The sequence below is a fragment of the Aptenodytes patagonicus genome, chromosome Z (assembly GCF_965638725.1).
Source record: "Aptenodytes patagonicus chromosome Z, bAptPat1.pri.cur, whole genome shotgun sequence".
NCBI lineage: Eukaryota > Metazoa > Chordata > Aves > Sphenisciformes > Spheniscidae > Aptenodytes > Aptenodytes patagonicus.
The window spans coordinates 65,727,557-65,749,076 of record NC_134982.1 but is presented as its reverse complement, the minus strand read 5'-3'; the positions used below and the strand labels follow the sequence as shown (position 1 = coordinate 65,749,076).

Genomic DNA, 21,520 nt, shown 5'->3' with positions numbered 1-21,520 from the left:
TACCACCTACTGCGCACACATGACGTAAAATACAGAATACGAGTTGTGTTAACGCACAGGGGCTTACGCGCCAGCTGTCGAGCCGGCTTTAAACCGCTGAGAAGGCAGGCAGGGCCTTCTTTTCAGTGCAAAACCACCCCCAGTTCTATGTTCGAGCGTCAGTATCGCTCTGCATAGCCACGGGCAAGAGACTTGACGCGCTCCGCAGAAGGTAGCTCAGCAGCACCTGCAGCACCCCAGTTGTGACGACTGTCATTCGTTCTCCTGTCAGTTAAATGACACAAGGACTAAATACTGCGTACGACTACAATCTTTTGCATCTATATAAAGGAAAACACTTTGCTTTTCATTTAAAAATGAAACGAGGTTCTGCAGATATTAGAATTAAAGCTAATACAGTTCATCTGGTTGGACTTGATGGTCTTATAGGTCTTTTCCAACCTTAATGATTCTATGATTCTATGATCTAATTTTTAAAGAAATACATATAGACACTGCTTATTAAAAAGGCAACTTTTAAAGCTCAAGGGTATCTCATTTATTTGCAATTCAGTAAAATACTGTTTTCATGGGCTTTTCAGATACAAAGTTGTCACTCCTACTTGGTAGTTCAGTAACAGATCTGATAACAAAATACATATATGTTTAAGCAATACCAAATTAGAACACTAAGTACCAGTTTAGTGATGGGTCAGAAAACAATCCAAAAGACAGATGAATAAACAAATTAATCCATGAAACTATTTTAGAATCTCCCTCCAGGACTGATCTCTCTCCAAGGATAAGGATGTAACAAAGTACTCATGAAGACGACTTAAAACCCCATGGAAGCACACTACCGAATACAAGAGACAGCAGAAATTAAGCCATATTTCAGCTGTTTGAGTTTGTCGTCTGTATTTTTTCTTTTAAAAAAGGTTGTCTAGATAACAGGTACTACAGGGATGATGTTTAAAAAAAATCCAGCTCTAATATAAAAGGCAGCTTTGCAGAAACGGCACAATATTAAGTCTTTTTAATCCTCTAGAAGAAGCATTCAAGAATAAATCCATGGGCAGTGCAGTCCATCTCAACAGAATAGTGCCTGATAGAAGACATCTGAAAAAATGCAACCATTTCTCAACTAGAGCAAATGAATGCCCTTCCCTGTGGCACTTCACATAAATTATGGAGTTATATACTTATACAAGTGGACATAAGGACCTCATTAAGAACATGTATCTTTACATGTCTGAGGAAATTTCATTCTTCCTATAATAATTTCTTTGATTTGTATGAAACAAGCAGGCTTGTAATAACCTCGTGGTTGGGACCAGACAAAATTAAAGGCACTACAGGCCTATGTATGCATGTGAGCAATTGCACCACAGATACTTAAATTCTACTACTTTAATTTCAGCTGTTTTCTCATGGTTCCTTTTTCCAGAGTCATAGAAGGCAATACCCCACTCTCAGGAAAGATGCTCTTCACCAGATTAACCTTTCACCAAATGTCTTAATGTTACACATCTCCTTAATCATGATGTCATCTGCTACCTTCAGCATGGTATCACACAAAATCCTCTTTGACTTCATCAGTATGTAGGTCCTGTCACTTAAGCAGTTACGGTAAACCATTTTAAACAAAAGTTAAGTGGGCCAGTATTCAAGGGTATTTCAGGCTATATGATTTTTTGCTACAAAGCTTCTATTAATTACAGCAATAGTTGATATCCTTCTGGTTTTTGATCCACTCAATTTCATTTTAGACTGGAGGTACTACAGAGACTGAGTTTATACTCCCTCAGCTGTAACAAACTATCACATTACTCTTAACAGGTTTAAGGTTTAGAACCTAGCTAGGCATTAGATCTAAAGCCATCTTACTTTGTATCTTACTGATATATGCCACTGTTCCTCCCCTGAGAAAAGCAAACCAAAATGCTCCCAGTTGTTACTACATAGCTCTCTCCATCCTAAAATTATTTACATCAGCATAAGTGTATACTCAAGTAAGTATAGACATAGCTCAACACTTACACTATCAGTTGGCAAGCTGTTGCAGTACGAGTTGTGGCTTATATACCCATCAGCTTGGTCCAGTGATGGTTTTAAATCACGTTCAGAAGTTGGAAGTGCAGCGCAGTCTGGAATGACTACTTGTGTGCAAAGACAATACTACAGAACTGATGCCAAAGAAAATGCCAGAGAAACTGAAATCCTATATACTTTAAAGCTAAACTGCACACTTCTAAGTGAAAAAACTAAGCTTGAGAAGTACATTTAGTTTTCTAGAATCCAAAATGGGAATATCAAAGATGGAAGGCTACATAACGTATTCCATTTGCTTACATAAATCATACTGCATTTTCTGCAACTCTGAAAAACTAACTACAGTTCTTGCTCTGTGAAAAAATTCTTGTTAGTCCTGGTACTGGTTAGTCCTTTCTGAGCCTGGTAGTCACAAGCTGCGTAAGTTTGAGTAAATTCAGTGCTGATGAGTGATGTTAGATTCACTGCTCCATAGCCTGAAGTCCCATATTTATTCGCAGAACATAAGAGCATAAGCAGCAGCACAAATTCTGCCAAGATGACAGCTGAGTGGGAGGCAGAAAGCTTTCCCTTCCTTGCTCATAGTAATGCCCATTCTGTTATGGTATCATAGAAATGGCAGCTTATGTTTTGTGTCTGTGTCACATGCACTTGCCTCTGAAGCAAAATCCAGTATTAAGTGAAATTCAGTTTAATAAACAGCATGTTATTAGTAATAAGATGACCTTTCTTATGCTGTATATTCCAGTGGTGTTAAAATATTGACAGACAGCCAAACAGGTGAACAGTATTGTGACACATCTCTTATTTTCTTTCAAAACTGCTCTGTATGTACAGTACTGGATTCTGCTAATAGAAGTGATACCAATGAAACAGTATTTGAATAAAAAAGCTCAGGCTCTCAAGAAAAAATAAGACACAGAAAGGAATTGTACAGAGAAAAGTCTTGTTTAGACTTAGTTTATTTTTGGTTAGTTATTTTCTATCTGGCAGAAAGAACAAGATGGCTTTTTCATTCTTTGAAAGATACCATTACCAAGACAGATCTAGCAATACCTGCTCCATATTACATAAAAAAAAAACCCTTTAAGTTCTATTAAAAGAATGAAATCTCTGCATATAAGCTATCAAATCCCAGGGACACAAAATTTTAGTATTGAAAAAGATCAGCTCAGTTTCAGTATTCAAAATACAATTACTTCTATTATTTTGGACAAGATCCCTGCAGTCTACCCAGCACAGTATTCTCAAACTGCCAAATGGGAGCTGTGCTCCAGAAAAGGAATTGGCAATCTTTTCATAGAATATTTGATGTAACCCATGCACTAAGTATTTCCCAACTTCTTACTGCATTTATAGAAACCCAGTCTGAGACCAAATAAAATTGTCATAACCTTGTTTTCCCCCACTGCTAAGTAATGCTAAATATAAGCTCTCAGCAGATTAAGATCCACATTTTTAAAAACATAAAGGACATTCCCCAAAATATTTATTTGCTTCATAAAATCAAGACTATTACAACAGAAAACGCAAGATGTTTTCTGTTTTTAGATAACTGGCTCATAAATGGGACAGTTCTCTGTGCCTTCACAACCTCACCCTCTGCAGCAGCACCCTTCTCCCTAGAAGCTTTTCGCTATTTAATATATTTAAAGTGATTGATATTTCATTATTAGTCATTGTACATGCACAGTACTACCTACCTCAGAGTCTCTGGGCACAGTGAGTGGGTTGGATAACGAATTAAATTCCCCCTCTCTGTTGCCAGGCACTATGGTTGGTATTACTCACAAATGTGAAACGTAGCATTGCCAACTTGAGAGATCTTGCCTTCAGAACTTCACTCACTAATGTAAGTTTTACACATCGACTTACATCAAGCTGCATCTTTTAGAAAGGTGGTATAAACAGGTTTTATTAACAAAATAAACTGAAAACATTTCACATCTGTTTTACATAGATGCAAATTTCATCTTAACACAGGACATGATAAAATATTTTAGCAGGTGCTATAACCAGAGATAGCCTCCTGCCTTCCAACTTTATTTTAAAAATCGATGAAGCTGAACATGCTCTCTGCTTCTCATTTCCTTGGAAATTGTGAAGTTGCTTTTACCTCTCTCACTACCACACACAGACTGTGTATTGTTCTCTCTGAGCCTTGTCCTTACCATGGACTAGGACCAGTGACAGTTTGTATATACACACATTGGCAATACTCATAACCTGCTCCCATCAAGCATTAATATCAGTGTTTTGACCATGAAAAGCTGTATTCCTACTTAATCCATCAGGATTCTCTCAGAAATGTTGCATGTTATTTCCCCATACAGATGACTCCAACTACGAGCTTTAGGAAGATCATCAGAAAAAGAGGTTTCCTGAGGATAAAGAAACCAAAGGAAGATCTTTCTCATGCAGAAAGAGTGGAGAAAAGAACTCTGTCACTTTCCCAATGCATCATCCAGAATATATTGCGCTCAACTCTTCTGACACTAATCCTACAAAAATAAACAGGAAATTTCTGTACTGAGAATAGATAATCAGAAATCAAGTTGTTCTTATAAGATTTTCTATTATACTAATGTACTAAAACTCCTCTTCTTTTTTTCCCCCCAGAAGGTTATGCTACAAGTTCCTGAACTTGAGAAGATTTTTCCACAAGCAATGAAAAGATCTGTCTTTCACAGGAGTCAATTAACTACCGGAAAGTCATGTAACAAACTAAATGAGAAAAGCAGAAAAATGCATGCTGTTTAATTATTTCATAAATAAGTCAGATGTACAGAAAGCTATCACCTGCTCTTTAAGTCCTTCACTATCTAATGCTTTCTATTGTTTGCCAATTCCTTAGTTTTGTCCAGAAGTACTGTGCTCTCTGGGGCATCTCCCACTCATGCTTTCTTCCATCTCACTTTCCATCTGCATGCAGGTTTCTTCCTGCAACTTAAAGAAATGAAGATTCAAGGAGAAGGACTGCTTCATTCCTCACATCTGTTAGATCTAGCATGGTGCCATGGCCCAATCTGTAATATTAGTCACGAAAGTTCTGAAAACAGTATAACAATGAAAAGAGTTTGCATAGCAAACCATTAACCCAGTAAACTTCACCATCCATTCACCCATTCTTCTATCTCAGCTATATAATAGACCCCACAACTTTGTGTCGCATTAACTATGGTTTCCTCACCCTCTAAGAACATCACAGTATCCTGGTATCATATCGCTTTGTTTCTTCTGCTGCAGCTCTTTCAGGCTTGTTAGGTAGTTTACTTTATCTGTGTACGGTAATTACCACTTCTTACTTCAGCCATGTCTCATGTTTTCTTTCCCTTCTAACCAGCTGCATATTATAATTTCAGCCTTCCTTTTATTTACCTTTCTTTTCCACCTCCTCTTAATACTACAGCAAAGCATGACAGTTGTTAGGCCTCGTTCCGAATGGACTTTAATTTAGAGTACAAGTCTTTATCAGAAATATTTCTGTTCAAATATCAACAAACTGAGTTGTTATTTAATCTGGGCCTCACCTGTAGGACATCAGGAGGTAGCAAGTCAGAGCCATGTTGTGCAGTACCTCAGATGAAAGGCAACAGAGAAGTTCAATATATACCTACATCAGCTCTTACTGCAGATATCTTCACCTTACCCAGTATTAACATTGTACATTCATTTTGACACAGATTTCTGGTTTTTAAATGGAAAAACAATCCTACCCAAAAAGCTCTGTTGCAACAACATAAAAGGAAGATAAAGCTAAAAAGGCAGAAAACAGAAATGGATGGTGCTCATCCAATCCACTAAAGGGGTGGACTTTTACAGAAATCTGCAAAGCTGATTTTAAAGATGTGAGGTAGAAAACATCATTTGTTTGTAATATGCAGAAAGTGAGTTCACATTGACCAAATAAACTAAAGAGTTGACTTTCAAGTGTAGTTTCGTTTACTCCACTGATTCATGCATGTGCCTACCCACTCATTCCAAACCTCCAGCAAACTAAAGGCTTATTCAGCACTTTTGGAAACCTGTAATCACACCTCTAACACATCCTTAATTCCATTTCAGTAATCTGTTAACTGTATTGAAGGCTGAACATCATCCATATAAAAGCCCTTGTCTAGTGTACCTCAGGGATTCTCTGGGGAAATTTTTTCAGAGGAAAAGCTCTTCCTAGAGGACTTTGTTTATTAATACAGATTTCTCCTCTTTTCCCCATCTGGGCCATAGAGTAGAAAAGTATTAAATGTTTAGGGAAAGATCAAGAATTTGATGTTTTCCAATGCTTCTTGGAGTGCCAGGCTCTGGATCTGCCTGGTCTTCACTAGAGCTATCTTTTGCAATCAAAGCACTTTGTCTTAGAATACTTTGTCCTTAGCCGTCGCACAGCTCTTGGCTCTGATGCACCTTTTTACCCAGGGCTGTGCACCCATCAGCTGCGCAGAGACTGATGAAGGGTTAGACCCAGTAGAAGAAATTGAGCAGATACCTAGAATACTTACAGTGGCCTGAGTTACAAGACAAAGCCCTGTTTTTGTTTTTCCTTAATATTTAGCATCAGCCATAAGAAGTTGCAGTATTCACATCTGTACATGACAAATGGATGACTGCACATGCAAATGGATAATCAGATTCAGTTTCTTGTTACACTGTGGTTGACAGAGGTCACTGCTAAAAAAAATGGATGCTACATGGTTATATAAGCTTTATTAGTGAACCCAGGAGCATCGCAGTACTCCACACCACTCTGACAAATGGAAGCTCTATCACTTCAGTGGAATATTTACCTTTTTCTTCACAACCTGCTTTTCAGTCTTCCCTTTGTTTGGTTTGGACCAGATGTTCTTAATGCAAGAGTTGATTTCTTGTAAGCGTTCTGACATTTTAGTAGTAATAAATCAGTTAAAAATCTATTTAGCTAAAGGTTATCAACATGTTTTTTTCCCAGGATATTGAAAAGGAGGGAAGGTCAATTTTTATGGAATCCTGTAAGCAAAGACCTTTTACAAAAGGGTATGTTAACGATCACCATTCTCCAAGTCTGCTAAGAAAAAAAAAGTTTCAGCTATAGGCAAGTTTCTTAAAGCCCACTGCAGTAAGAAAGGCTGTGACAAGGTCTAGAACAGACCTAGATTATAGTCAAGTCTCACACTACTGAGATTTAGCTGATTGCTTGTTAAGGTTAGGAAAGAAAGTCCTCCAGCTCTTTCCTCAGGACAAATGCAGAACTTCACCATTTATTGATTTCTGTGTATGCAGAGATGAGCTGCTGTGGGAGGCAGCACTCCTGCAAAACGGACTTGTGGTCCCTGGTACCACAACCCCCACATCACCTGGCCAGCATGCAGTTTTCCTGCTCACAGCCATATTAATCATCTAGTCTAGTGATTCATGTCAGATTTTTGGGGTAGCTTTTGTTTTGGAAACATTCTTGCTCTCTTCAGCTTATTTAGTCACCATAAAAATGCTTCCCTGGATGATTTGGGTCTCACTCCCTTAGGGAATTTGCTATTATACAAGCTTCTAGGCATTGGTGGCATACTAAAATTTTTTTTTCTCCTCTTTTGGCACACAGTTTAGTGTGTTTACTGAAAATTAAAAATCCACAGCCTCATTTCAAAATATGGGGTTTTATGGTGTTGGTGGAGTGGGTGCTAGGAGTTATGTTTTTCTTTTGGGGTTTTGAATGAACGGCATCTTCAAATCTTAATTTCTGTAACACTAGTGAGGTTGAAAAAAGTCTTTTTGCTTCCATTGGGAGGGTTGTTTTCATAAAAATCTGACAAGTCTATAATATCTTAGGATATTTTCTCCTAATAATGAAGGTTCAGCTTACTGAATAGTCAGTAAGGAACAAAAATTCAGATATAAGCTAGAGGTGGGTGACTCAGTCTGCCCTGTCCAGTATTCAAGCAGCATGAATACTTTTTGAAATTAATCTACCTGCTCAGTAGAAAGAGACTGCAAAATTGAAATAGTCATTGCACCTCCATGCAAGCTGCTTCCAGTACCAAGCTCTATAAATGTAGCAACAGTGCTCAATGATCCACACTTTTAGGAGTCACACAAAGCTGGCCTTTCTTTGGGTAATTCTTCATCTTGGAAATCAATATGCAACTTCAAAGTAACAGAACCAGCATCTCAGACAGCTACTACTAAAAATGTACCACTACCGAAGTTACTGGGAAAAAAGCAATTGAAGAAAAGGGCTGATAGCCATGCCCAGAACAAATAAAGCATCAATGGAGTAACAGAGCACAAAAACGCACTTAAGTTTGTCAAAGCTGAGAAACCAGGAGTGTTTTTAAATTCCCTGATCTAGTGCATATTTGATAAAGTGCATATTTGAGTGCCAGCTTCCCTTCCCCAGCTTGGACCCAAGGCCACCAGCTAGTCAGCTTGGACAATAAAAATACCTAAGTTGCAAGCATTAAATCTTTGAACTGTATGACACAATTGCATGATTAACGTGTATAACATTGCAACTTTCTTGAAACACTCAGGCTAGAGGTACAATTTAAAATACTATCACTGAGAGGAAGAACATCTTACTGATTACAAATTCATTTTGCATCTCAAGACTCCAATCCCTACGGACATGAGAAGGGAAAATTTTAAATAATCACAACCATATTTAGAAAAGCTCTCCCATTGCTAAGTGTACTAGAAGAACACTTTCCTTTTTATTTTTTTCCTAACACATAACCTCAATACGTCAATCTCAAATGAAAAGATGTATTTTCAAAGATCCCCAAGGCAAGTCAGCTAGAACACCAGCCCCAACTAGCTGAGTTTAGGGAAAACCATATTTGACACAGATCTTCCTCCTCAGCACGGATTCGCATTTTATTGATCCATTACTCTTTTATAACTGTTTATATTTTTAATCAAGTACTGAATCCCTTACTAGAAATAATTTGTACTGTTTTAATGTTAAAACTCAAACCATTCAAGTTTAAAGTTTTCCTGGCACTGAGCAATCCTGCGTAAGCTCTGGCAGACATAAGACATTGTTTCTACACAAACAAAAATTCCAAATAAAGTAGTCTTGCAGGCAAACTTAGTGCCTGCAAATCAAGATAAGCCGAGATCCCAAGAATTTTAAGCATTTCCCAGAACACTGAAGGGGTTAATTTTGCAAGCTAATTACCCCAGGTGGCAAGAGAAAGACAAATCTTCACAGTAGGTATTACTTGTTCTGACAAGGAAGAAACAATGGAAGAGATCCCATGTCATTGGCAAAATCCCTTCTGTCACATGAACAGAAAACAACAGTCCTTCTCCAGAAACACAATTGGCAGTAACTGAAGTTTTCTTATTTAAGATTATGGAATAGTTGTTCCCCAGTCTCACTTCTTACTTTTTCCCACTTTCCCTGAATTTTTTGCCCTATCTTGTGACCAGACATGTCTTATCACTTGGAAATTTCATGCAACATTCACATCATGGCACTCATTCATCATGTGATCAAACATGTATGTGACTAAAGTCATCTGGATGAGTGACTTGACTGGAACTGTTCTGGTATGCCCAGATGTGCACCCATCACACAGAAGAGTACACCTGTGCTTCAGTCATGTGCTAGAGCACGGCCGCTCCATCAAGTCCAAGCACTTCCATGAAAGGCTGTATAGCATGACTTCACTGAAAGACAAGTGAGCTACAAGAGAAGGGGCTTTCTAGTCTACACGTGGCTGATGCCTTCCTGATGTTCTTTTATTTACTGTTTATTACCTTTCCTTTCCCAAAGAGTAAATGCTGGCAAGTGCTAGTAGTGAGCCTCATTCTCCAGTTCAAAGGCCTGGTAACGTTCTATACCACAGGCTATGAGCAGCATAATTGCTTCAGTACAGGAATCGTGTCGTTTTATGGATTTGAGGTTTGCCCAACACAAAGCAATTCCGATGCTTACAGGGCTTCTAGAGACTCCTGCAATATAATTAGATAAAAACTTGGAAAATACAGAACAGAGGCAAGAATGATGAAAAACACTATCCATCCATGTTTACAAATGGTGCAATAAACTTAAAAGAACATGAATTGAATAAAATAGACAATTCTCCTTCAAACAGGAAACTAGGTGGCAAACTGGCCACACGAACAATTACTAGTCTTTGTAAAGAACTCCATCACTTAAGTCACAAGTCAGAAAATTTTCAGGCAATAAACACTGATTGAGCAAATAACAAGTTCATACATTCCTACGCTACCTATATTAAGAGCAGTCGACTTTAAAGGCAAGAGTTAATACATTGGCAGAGAGCAATTGTAAAACATAGCTATGGTAACTCCAGTATGTTGAAGGCAGACGTTTTCCCATTACTCTCTGAACAAGTTAAAACATTCTAAAACACCTGAGACTTAAAATATATTGAGACTTAAATATAAAACAGTATATAAAACAATTATACACTTATAATTGTTTATATTCTATTATATATATAATTGTTTACAATATAAAATAATTTTATATATATAAAATATATGTGAGACTTAAATATAAAGCAGTGAATTACAACCAGGCTTTGTCATCACAACTAGTTTCAGGTCTTCCTCGCTGCGTGCATACTAGACTGTCACATGGACTCTTCAGTACCTTTACACCATTCAAGGCACTATTTCACTTGTAAAAAAAAAGATCTGGACATCTTGCTCACAAGTAAAATTGAGAGAGATTTGGAACAGTATAAAGACAATCATGTACAGACAACTACTTTTTCATGCAAATAAAGCAATACACAAATCCACTGGTTTTAGAGGAAGACAAGCTCTCTTTCTCCATTCAATTCATTCTTTTCAGCTTCCAGCACTTGAAACATTTTTTGGAAAAAGCTTTATGAATCAAGTCTAGTTCTCAAGGTCTTCACAATGACATTCAGACATTTAATTAGCAAGCCATCACTTGGACTGGCATCTAAACCTTTTGTCAGAGACCTAATTCCATGCCAATTCAAACATCCCATTAGTCTTACATTAACTAACAAGTCTCATAATATTCTGGCTACTTGATTGCACCGGCATGCATTAATACAGCAGTGGAGTGAGTCTAACTGAATGCAAGGACACAGATTTACAGTGTACACACGTTAAACTAGCAAGGATATTTTAAGACAAAAATATAATAATCACATTCATGTATGAACTGGTACTCAGGTATACTCTGTGCTTTGTGGTAGCCTGGATGCAATTATAATGACATCCAAGAGAAGAAAAAATGTGATTGAATTAAAACTGTTTCACTGATTCCAAGCTGAATCCTGATCTTAAACCTTTCTGGAGCTCATTCTGAACCATATTTAGAGACTTACACATGTGAATTAAGTACCATTATTCTATGTTGACATTTCTACTGAGTCTATACAGAATTTTAAAAGAAGTCATGAACATATATTACAATACCTATAAACAAACAAGCTATATTTGGAACCAAAGAAGAAAAATCACCTTAGCTAATGCCCTTTTTCAGCTTGTATTTCTAATTTAGATCTGTGGTTTCCCCTGAAATTACAACAAAATCCAAAATGTAGAAAAATGCTAGAGCAAATGGCAGGAACTCTGTGGTTTTTTTGCCTGCTCTTGTGGAAATAGGAATTTTACAGTAGTTTGAGTCACCACTCCACCAGACTGGGCTAAAATTAGAGTCCTATACAACGAAAGGCTTGCAGTTGAACCATTTGAATACCAGGGAACAAAATCCCAATAGAGTCATTCTGCTGAAATAGAGGGGAAGGGGAAGACTGGTACCAAGAAAGATTAAAGAAATAGATATAAGGGAATTGGGAAGTATTCAGAGTTGTGCTTAATCCTGGTATTGATAAAGTCTGTAAACAAAATTTGTTACATTGTATTATAAACCCCCCTCAATTTAGCTTTCTGTTAAAAAGCAACAATGTGGAAGGAATATGGTCATACCTTAGATTCTGCTAACCTCAGAATCTCATATATCTCAGCGTTGTCTGCTGATGCTGTCTTCTCAGCAGCAATAGGTGCCAATTATAGTGTCAAGGTTACTGGCACCAAAGCTTTTACTCCAAAACTGCTGACAAGGAAGCTTTTGATGCCAAAAGTAAGTAAATAAGTAAATTCTAACATAATCAACTTTTTTTTTTTGGTTGGTCTAGATCCTGGTGTATAGCACCTGCTGACAGCCAACAATTTTACCCAAACTTCATTCCACATCGAAGCCTTTAATGACTAATAGAGAGTAATCAAGGAGGCTTTACATGAGCCCTTGGATCAAAAGTTCTGTGGGAAACAGCTTAGAAAGAGTAGAGATCTTGAATGTAGATCTTTCTGAGCAGAAAATACAGAAGTTGCAAACAATCTCAGTGAGACAAGGCAGGCATTTAATTCCAGAAATCCCATTATTCAAGGCATGTACAGTGTTTCCTTTGTGGAATGTCTAATTCAAATACCTAAATCTCTGCCGCCCCCCCCCCCAAAAAAAAAAAAAAAACAACCCATAGCTGAATTCTAAAAAAAAACCAAAAAACAAAAACCACCAACAAAACCCACCAAAAAACCAAACCCAAAGAAAAAAAAGAAGTTCTGGGTTCAAAACAACTTCCGGTCTTGTATCCCTTCTACTATAGTAAAAGAACCACAGGTACTCAGCCCTTTATGACCTATATGCTTTGTGCATCATTAATGGGAATTTTCTACTCAAAGAATTCCTAAACAAGAGGAAAAGAGACAATCCTTCCTTGGGGCAAGCATTATGGGCACTGGAAGGACACTAGAGCAGGGCTGATAAAATACAAACTTCTCTTTCAGAATGGAAGCTGACTTCTTTGTCATGAAAATGAAGTGCCTACCTATCTATTTGAAGCTTTTACTAGCAAAATGATAAAATGACCAGCATTTTCACTGAAATAAGCAGGTTGCAACACGATACTAAAATTTAAACCAGGCACTAGATCAGCTACAGGAAAGGTATTTTTTACTAAGTAGGCAAGAGTAGTGTGGAAGGTCACCCACTTCCTTAGATCCTTAACAAAACATTAAGCAGACTTCTCAAAGCTTTGAAACATTGTCAGAACTAGAAGGCAGCATTTAATTGCACGAAAAAGTTCATTTAAGAACAATCTTCTCAAATTCCAGAGTTTAACTAAACTGCATTTAATTTTTACTGACTAGTAAAGACCAACATGACCAACTGTCAAGACCAATGACAGTACCAAAAGACTTTTCAACAAGAAAAAATATTTTCAATTATATTTTCAAATTGCATCCGATATTAGGATGGTGTTTTGAAAACAAGTAAACACAGAAAAAAAGATATTTAATCTGAGTAGCACAAACCAAAACAAATAGACAGCAGCAGTATTACACTAAGATGCCAGCAACTTCAGGCAAAGCACAAGTTCTTTGCAAGACTGACATCTGAATTTAAATCTGTAAAGAGAGCACTACTATGACCTGCCTCCAAGAGGAACAACTGAGGAACTCAGTATTTTTATTCAGATACTGTACACACAAAATACAACTTAGTAAGATTATGAACTTGTTTGATCAAACTATTTTGCTCCATTTTCAAAAGGAATGTCTTGTTTCACAGCTTGATGAATCTTAGCCTATTCCAAAGGATGTTACACATACCCAAAGCAATGGAGGTTAACTGTTGCTGACCAAAGTGACAATTAACACTGCTGCAGTTAAAACAAACTGTTGCACTTTCTAACATCCTCTTTTCAAATGGTTCAAGCCAGCAAGGAATGGATTGCATTATTAAAACAAATCAAAGATAAATTAGGCATTTTTTACTCCAGAAACTTTTTTTTAAATATAGAAACATTTAAAATGTTTAAATTATGAATGATAATTGAATGTTTCAATGTTTCCATTATCATTCAAATAAAAATAAAAGCTGCTGTTATATCACACGATTAGAAGCCTTGACCATTAAAGCATCTATTAGGATAACAAGTAGCATGACCGCTTCTTGTACAACATGAACATATCTGCTCAAATTCTTATACTACAGCCCCATGAAAAGCTTAATTCCTAGAGTTATTACATTCCTGGATAGTACTGTTACCATGTCTGAAATAACACTTCTAAAAAAAATTAGGAACTGAAAGAGTCTAATCCCTGAACTACTAAATCCCAATGCCAATAAGTAGGTGCCAACATGGTAAATTTATTTCCCAAGACATCCTTCATATGCTCTCAAACATACCCAAAGAAAGGTATGTTAATGTTAACTACATGTTAGGAAGTCCTACTGTATGTTTAGTGTGTAAGTAGTTTGTATGTAAAAAATAGTACATACGATCTATGAAAAAAGATTATCCTATTCCTTAACAGAGAACCCACATACATGTGAAAACAGCCATTTCAACATGTAGTCCTCTTGTAACAGCATATACTACTGCTTCTTAATGGACTGTGTTAAGTTTGAGCTTCAGGTCTATGCTGCAAGGAATAACTAAACCTTCCCCTGCTCCTCCCCACAAACGAAAGCACTGGAATATAGGTACAGCTATATACTCACCTCAGTTTTAACTTGCTCTGCAGCACACTCCTTTGTTTCTTTTAATTACAACATATAACTACTCTTCTACCATCAACACCTTCTCCTCCAAATCCAAGCACAACTGGCATGAAAAGCAACATTACTCACATCAAACTCCACAAGCTTGGCAAATCAATCATTTCTGAGAACAGAGATCAGCTGCAAGATAAGACATTGTAAACAAGAACTTCACACCCACAGTGCAGTAACAGATACCTGTAACAAACAGGAGAACCATGTCTATAATTACTGAATTGTAGAGAAGAAACAACTCTATCAACTCTATCCTAGCAGAGGAGGCCACAAATTTATTACGAAGACTAGTTACGAAAAACTATTAATTATAAAAACCCAAAACAAGAAACACTTCATGCAACAACAAAAATCTCTCTATGCTACATGCTATATTTCTTTGTTTTTTATCAGCACCCCTCAATTTCTGGGAAATAATTACAACACAAAGCCACATTACATAAAACTATTAGGTTGGACAGACTCCTTGTAATAATTCTGATGTAGTAACACTTTGCTCCTATCACTCTGAAGATTACTCTTTCTCCAAGGATAACACAAGTAGCAACATGGATTCAGATCTGTTCTGCTGTATATACCTGAACATAAAGTCTGTGACCAGATATGTTCACAGGACTTTTGTCCAAAAAAATCTTGCAAAGACAATCTGATGGGTAATTTCCTCTAAAGCTATAGGGATACATTTAATATTACAGTACTTTTGATTTTCACTACCATGTTTGAACCTTATTTCTTGTTTATATAACCAGAGCCTCTGTCTACATCACATTTTTAGTCACACTAATACTTACCTTTCCATATTCCCAAAAATCAGTGAAGAAAAATACTCCTGTATAACCCCCACCCCAAAAAAATCCCCAAAACCAATAACAACAAAAAAATCCCAAACGAATCACGCATCAGGAGACAAACCAAAAATAAGGAGCAGGAATCCACTTCAGCATATACACTGACAGCTGTAAGTTTTATCCAGACATCCTTACTCAGGCATTCAAATAATTTTATTAGACAGAAGTCACCCCACTACCTAAACAGGGAGTTTGCAATCCAAATGCAAACCCCAGTAGAGCCTGTAACAAAACAAGCCAGAGGGGGGCTTGAGGGAAATGCTTCTCATTGATCAACCGAATTTCAATTTATAGTATGTAAAAAAAGTGGAAATCTTACTCCAAGAAATAGCAGCAAAGCACAATCAAGTCATAAAACTCAATATATGACTCAATCAGCTTAAAGTGAAAGAGCAATGAGACAAAGTAGCATGTTTGAGTAATATAACTAAACTTCTGTATAAAAATCTGTGTGTTAAATGGGATTTTTTAACACTATTATATAAGAAAAATTATTGCCTAGTTCTAAAGAGATTCTTAGCTGAAGCCCTTTAAATGGAAGAACAGCAGCAATGTGGGATCTCCATAGCAGGGGTTTCAAAGAGGAGAAAAAGCTCATGTGATCCTGAGAACCTTTTTCTATTAATAAAGGGAGAGCCAACTCACACAATTTATGCTTTCATGATTTCTTTGCACTCTTGTCACACAACAATGAGAAGTCCCAGTTTCCTTCCAGTTCCCTCCACATGCCAGTTACTACAAAAAGGCCAATCTACTAACAGCCAAATTCAGTTTTGTGAAACTCAGCACCTTTCAGAATCTATTTAAAGCAACCAACACTCATACCATTAACTGCACAAATAAGCAAGCTTTTTATTGATATCTGATTTCCAGAAAAAATGCACAATTTTCACTCAAAGAATTTAATCTATGTGTGAAAAGCTAAACCTTAAGTGATGCCTTAATGTGTCACCAGAGTTCTACTACAGGATAAGAATAAAAAGTTCCTATCTCCAAAAAAAATCACAGCATTAAAAGAGGCATCATTACACTATTTCACACAAGCCTAAACTCTTTTTATTTTGAACTATAAAGCCTATGGGAGTAAGGTCTCTTCCTTCCATTAGAGATTAATATTCTATCAATTTGTGGTTAAAATGCACCCCTGAAGAATAACACTATGGTTATGAAAGACACCTCGAAATGCTATTGATCCTCAAACTTCAATGTTCGAGTTTACCATTTCCATAGAGAAATCAAACTACTTGTGCTCTAATACAACTGTAATTACTAATTCAAAAGATAATCTTGCCTACTGAATTTTATTTCTCACCTTCTGAAAATCCACATGGAAGTAACGGCAAAAAGAATTCTCTCTGATCTCAAAAAGCGTTCATGTTTTTAAAATTTCTCATTTCCACTAGTGATGACTAACATTAAAGCAATCATCCTCTAATAAAGACACAAATGAACATACTCATGGAACCCAATTAATCTTTGGCAGTCAATTCAAATTAGCATGTACTAGCCTTGTGACCATGACCAGCAAGCAGTATCAGAGGTACTGTTATAGTAGCACGTGGAGATAACAAAACCAAGCATTATACTTTTTAACCTTTTTGCCAACTACCTACCTCTCCCATAACCTTCACTGAAACATACTATCCCTGCTGAATATAGACCTCCAACATTTTGAGCAAATGCTTACTGCCTCGTACTGCCTAGTAGCTTTATCATCCAGCCACAACAGATGCAAGACACAAATTTTCAACTAAAACTGAATGGCAATCACCCAACAACCCAAGTTCTACAACAGCACAGCATGACTTGCCATCAAAATCACTATCACAGGTTATTTTAACTCTGTTTTAACAAAGTCAGACTTGTAGTCATAATTCAAGTTAATTAGGATCAAAATCCCAACAGTGTGGGGTATTAAATATCAAAACATTAGAAGTTGGGTATGTGAATCTGGAGGAGTCAAAGCCAAGACTATGCAGTAAAAGTGGTTTTGCTTTGCTAATACTGGTAATAAATGGATGATGAAAATAATATGAACTTGAACAGTAAACAACTAGAAGATCCATTTAAAGATCAGTTACAACTACTGGATTCCATTTCCCAGCTGAGTCCATATACATTCATTTAGTACAGCCACGTTGCATTTTTAAACTTACAATGGAGGCTTCATTGAAAGCTAAGCTAAAAATAATCTTGATACACTTTTTTTTTTCTTTTAACAGTCATAATATTGATACTCTCATTAAAACATGAAAAGGTAGCAGTGTATGTTTTATTCACCAAGCTGGTTACCTACATAATTTCAGTCCATTAAAAGATTCCTTATTCCATCACTATCCTATGAGTTACTAAAAATCACACTGAAAACACGGTAACTTGATGAAGAAAAGAAAAGAAAAAGACGCATTGTTTTCTACTGTCCAAATTAAATCAAGACAACTCAAAGGAGAATATATGAGGCACAACCACAACAAAAAAAAAGGATTCTTACACTGAATTTCAGATAGTGTGAGAAAATATCACAGAATTAATGGATTTCTACTATATAATGCTATGAAACAACTTCTACAGCATAGTTTGAGTGGAAAAAAGATGCACTCTATCCTAAATCAGTGCTATGCTTTCACCTGCCACTCATGACATTTCAAGAACAACTTGCTACCATAAAATATTTCCAAAAGCATATAGATAATACCTGTGTGAATAATTCTGTTTATCATTACTGAGCTGCTTGAAACAAACAAGAAAAGTTAACTACTATAAAACAATCCAAACTATTTTGCTTTTACTGAAACAAAGAATTTTCAGAGTCTAGCCAAAATAAAGTTGCCAAATCAAAATTTTCTTTCTTGATCATTACAGGATTAAGGAAGTTTTATTGTTAACTACGCTATTCAGTTTTAAATACAATCATAGAGGGATATAACTCCCTTACTCTGGATATTACCTAGGCATAAGAAGATTCTAGAAATAATCTAGAAATATTTATTGAAAGTAAATATACACACACACAAATACATATATATTTTTGAAAGCATATACAAGGTACAGTAAATACAAAATACAGGTGTTCATTGGGGCCAACAGCTATCAGTTTAGCACTAATACAGACCAAAACAGAATATCGGAAACTTTCTGCATACAGCAGCACTGCACATTGTTGATGGTATTTGTTGGAAATTCTCAATGTAGTTGTGATGTTAGTTACTCGACGAACATTTTGTGTCACAGATGCCTAGGTACCAACAGTTGACGTACCTGAGCATGTATTTCATTGCATGGAAGTAAGACACATGGCAAGACATGTTCTTATGCTTAATAGTGTTTCTTATTGCATTATTTAGAAATAAAAAAAATTTCATCAACTATATCACCATTTGGATTTCCACAGTTTTGGGTTTTTTCCCTTTATACCACTAAGTATAAATACCTTTTATCAAATAATTTGGGGTTTTTTGGAAACTTAAAGCATCCGAGGAGAGCAAGTACTTGCAAGGTCTTCCTCACTGGGCAGAACTATTCTATAAATAGTCTTCACCATAACTAAAGAACAAAGAAACATATCAAGGAATTTGAAGCTGAAGCATAACAGTGATCTCATGACATTCACTTAAAGAACAATATTTCTTGAGTGTTTAGGATTGGATGAACCCATCTGGCATACAATTTTTTTCAAACTCAGTTTAAAAATATAAGATTACATGTCCTGGTTTTGGCTGGGATAGAGTTAATTTTCTTCCTAGTAGCTGGTACAGTGCTGTGTTTTGGATTTAGGATGACAATAATGTTGATAACACACTGATGTTTTAGTTGTTGCTAAGTAGTGCTTACAGTAGTCAAGGACTTTCCAGCTCCCCATGCTCTACCGACTGAGAAGGCTGGAGGTGCACAAGAAGCTGGGAGGGGGCACAGCCAGGGCAGCTGACCCCAACTGGCCAAAGGGCTATTCCGTACCATGTGACGTCATGCTCAGTATATAAACTGGGGCAAAAGCTGGCTGGGGGGCCGCTGCTCGGGGACTGGCTGGGCATCGGTTAGCGGGTGGTGAGCAACTGCATTGTGCATCACTTGCTTTGTATAGTAGTATTATTATTACTACTATTATTAGTAGTAGTATTTTATTTTATTTCAATTATTCAACTGTTTTTATCTCAACCCATGAGCTTTCTCACTTTCACTCTTCCGATTCTCTTCCCCATCCCACCAGGGCGGGGGGGAGGAGTGAGCGAGCAGCTGTGTGGTGCTCAGTTGCCGACTGAGGTTAAACCACGACATTACAGCACCTGAATAGGAAAAAGGTTCAATTTCTCTGTATTTCAGTTAGTGACCTAATCTTACTTAACTCTTGCCATAGCCTTAACTTACCAAAGTGTTAGCAGTACTCCTGAAGAAAAGCTTTCAAATCTGTGCTTCTCCACTGGTACATATAAAAATTTCCTCTTGTTCAATCATTAGTTCGTAGAAGCAAGTACATGAAAACAGTTTCTGCGGAACCTTATTTTATTTTTCAGAAACTTAAGAGTTTCTATGATAGCTTTACCAAAAGGCTTGTCTTCCCAGTTTTACAGGCCACTACCATCATATTATTTATAGCTATTTGGGGGGGGGGGGGGGGGCAACGACAAACAAGTCAGTTATATAGTTTAGTACACTCGCATCTTCACTTCCCCATTACTCTGCAGTTACACAATGAAGCTGACGTTTACAGAAACCTGAACTATTTCGCTTTACATTCAATCACTTCTGAAGCTATGAATGGCCACTGAGGTTAGAATGACTTCAGAAACTGAGGCTGTAGTCACAGACACCTGTACAGATCCACCCCTCATTACAAGAGGTCAGAGAGGACACATAACAGAAATAATAAGCCCTACTAATACTGAGTTTTGAAGTTAAAGACTCACCTAACAGCTAGAGGAAGGTTTCTGCATATCAAGGACTTTAAATATCTTTTCATAGAAGACAGCAGCTGAGCTCTTCCTAAGACCTAGTCACTGGGCCTTGACCCTATTGCCTTCCTATTCCAGTGGTATTCTAGCTATCGAATATCTGAACTCCTCCTGGCAGATTCTGAAGAACAAAACCACTAAACGAAGTCAAATCGCATTGTATCACAAAAAAAAAGCGCCACTACTGGCTTTGAGCAACACCCACTAGATCAGGCTCCTTCCGCGTGGGGGGCAGCACCTACGGGACTCCGCCCCGTCCCAGCGCGGCGACCCCCTCGCCAGCCGGCAGGGCCGCCGGGGACGAGGGGCGGGCGCCTTCAGGGAGAAGTGCACACAAGCCTTAGCCAGACGGATGCCCTGTTCAAACCCGCCCGGGGCTGCCGCTAAGCGGGTGCTGCCCGAGAAGGTGAGGGCGAAGGGCCCGGTGAAGCGGGCAGGGTCCACCGGGCCCGGCGCTCCGGCCGACGGGCACTCACCTGTCTGCCTTGCTCTCCCCGCCCGGCAGCGCCGCCGCGACTCCTCCGACGCCTCCCGCCGCTGCCGCCACCGGCGCGGACCCGCCGAGCCGAGAGCTGCGCCTCCTCCCCAGGGCGGCGTGCAGGGGCAGCCGGCGGGCGCGCATACGGGGACAGCCGCTCCCCCTCCTCACCGGCGAGGGCCGGTCCCTGCCCCGTCTCCCCAGCTCCTCATCCCCGCGACGGGCTCCGGGGCAGCCCCGGCCGCCTCCCCAGCTCCTGCGCGAGCCCAGCCCTTGCCCGACAGCCGCCTCCCTCAGGCGCACCTCTGCCGCGGCGCCGGGGCCCTCTCCCCGCCAGCCCGGCTCCCCAGCCGCCCCCTTCACTCGCTTCCCGGGGCTGATCTCCCCGCCGCCATCTTGCCCGAGGGGAGAGGAGAGCACGCAGGCGCAGCCGAGGAAATCCCGGCCGCAGCGGCGGTGGCGCGCATGCGCGAAGGCGGGAGCTCTTCCGCCCTCCTCCCTGTGGCGCACACCTGCCGCGGGGGACGGGCCGCGGCTGGGAGGGTCCGGCGGGGACCGGGGCGGGGCGAGGCGGGGCGGTTACCGGTCACCCACCGCCTCCGGGGCCACCTGCTGCCTCCGAGGCCTCGGCTGCGGCGCCGGGGTCCTTTCCCCGCACGGAGGCCTAGAG

At 38.7% G+C, this 21,520-nt stretch overlaps 1 protein-coding gene across 1 annotated transcript in view; it reads right to left on the bottom strand.

The window, feature by feature from the left end:
- APC (APC regulator of Wnt signaling pathway) overlaps nucleotides 1-20,881 on the bottom strand; it is a 104,438-nt gene extending 83,557 nt beyond the window's left edge. Inside the window, exon 1 of the mRNA XM_076362494.1 lies at nucleotides 20,849-20,881. The gene's annotated coding sequence lies outside the window, so the exon portion shown is untranslated. The remainder of the gene's footprint in view (nucleotides 1-20,848) is intronic.
- Between the last annotated feature and the right edge of the window lie 639 nt (nucleotides 20,882-21,520).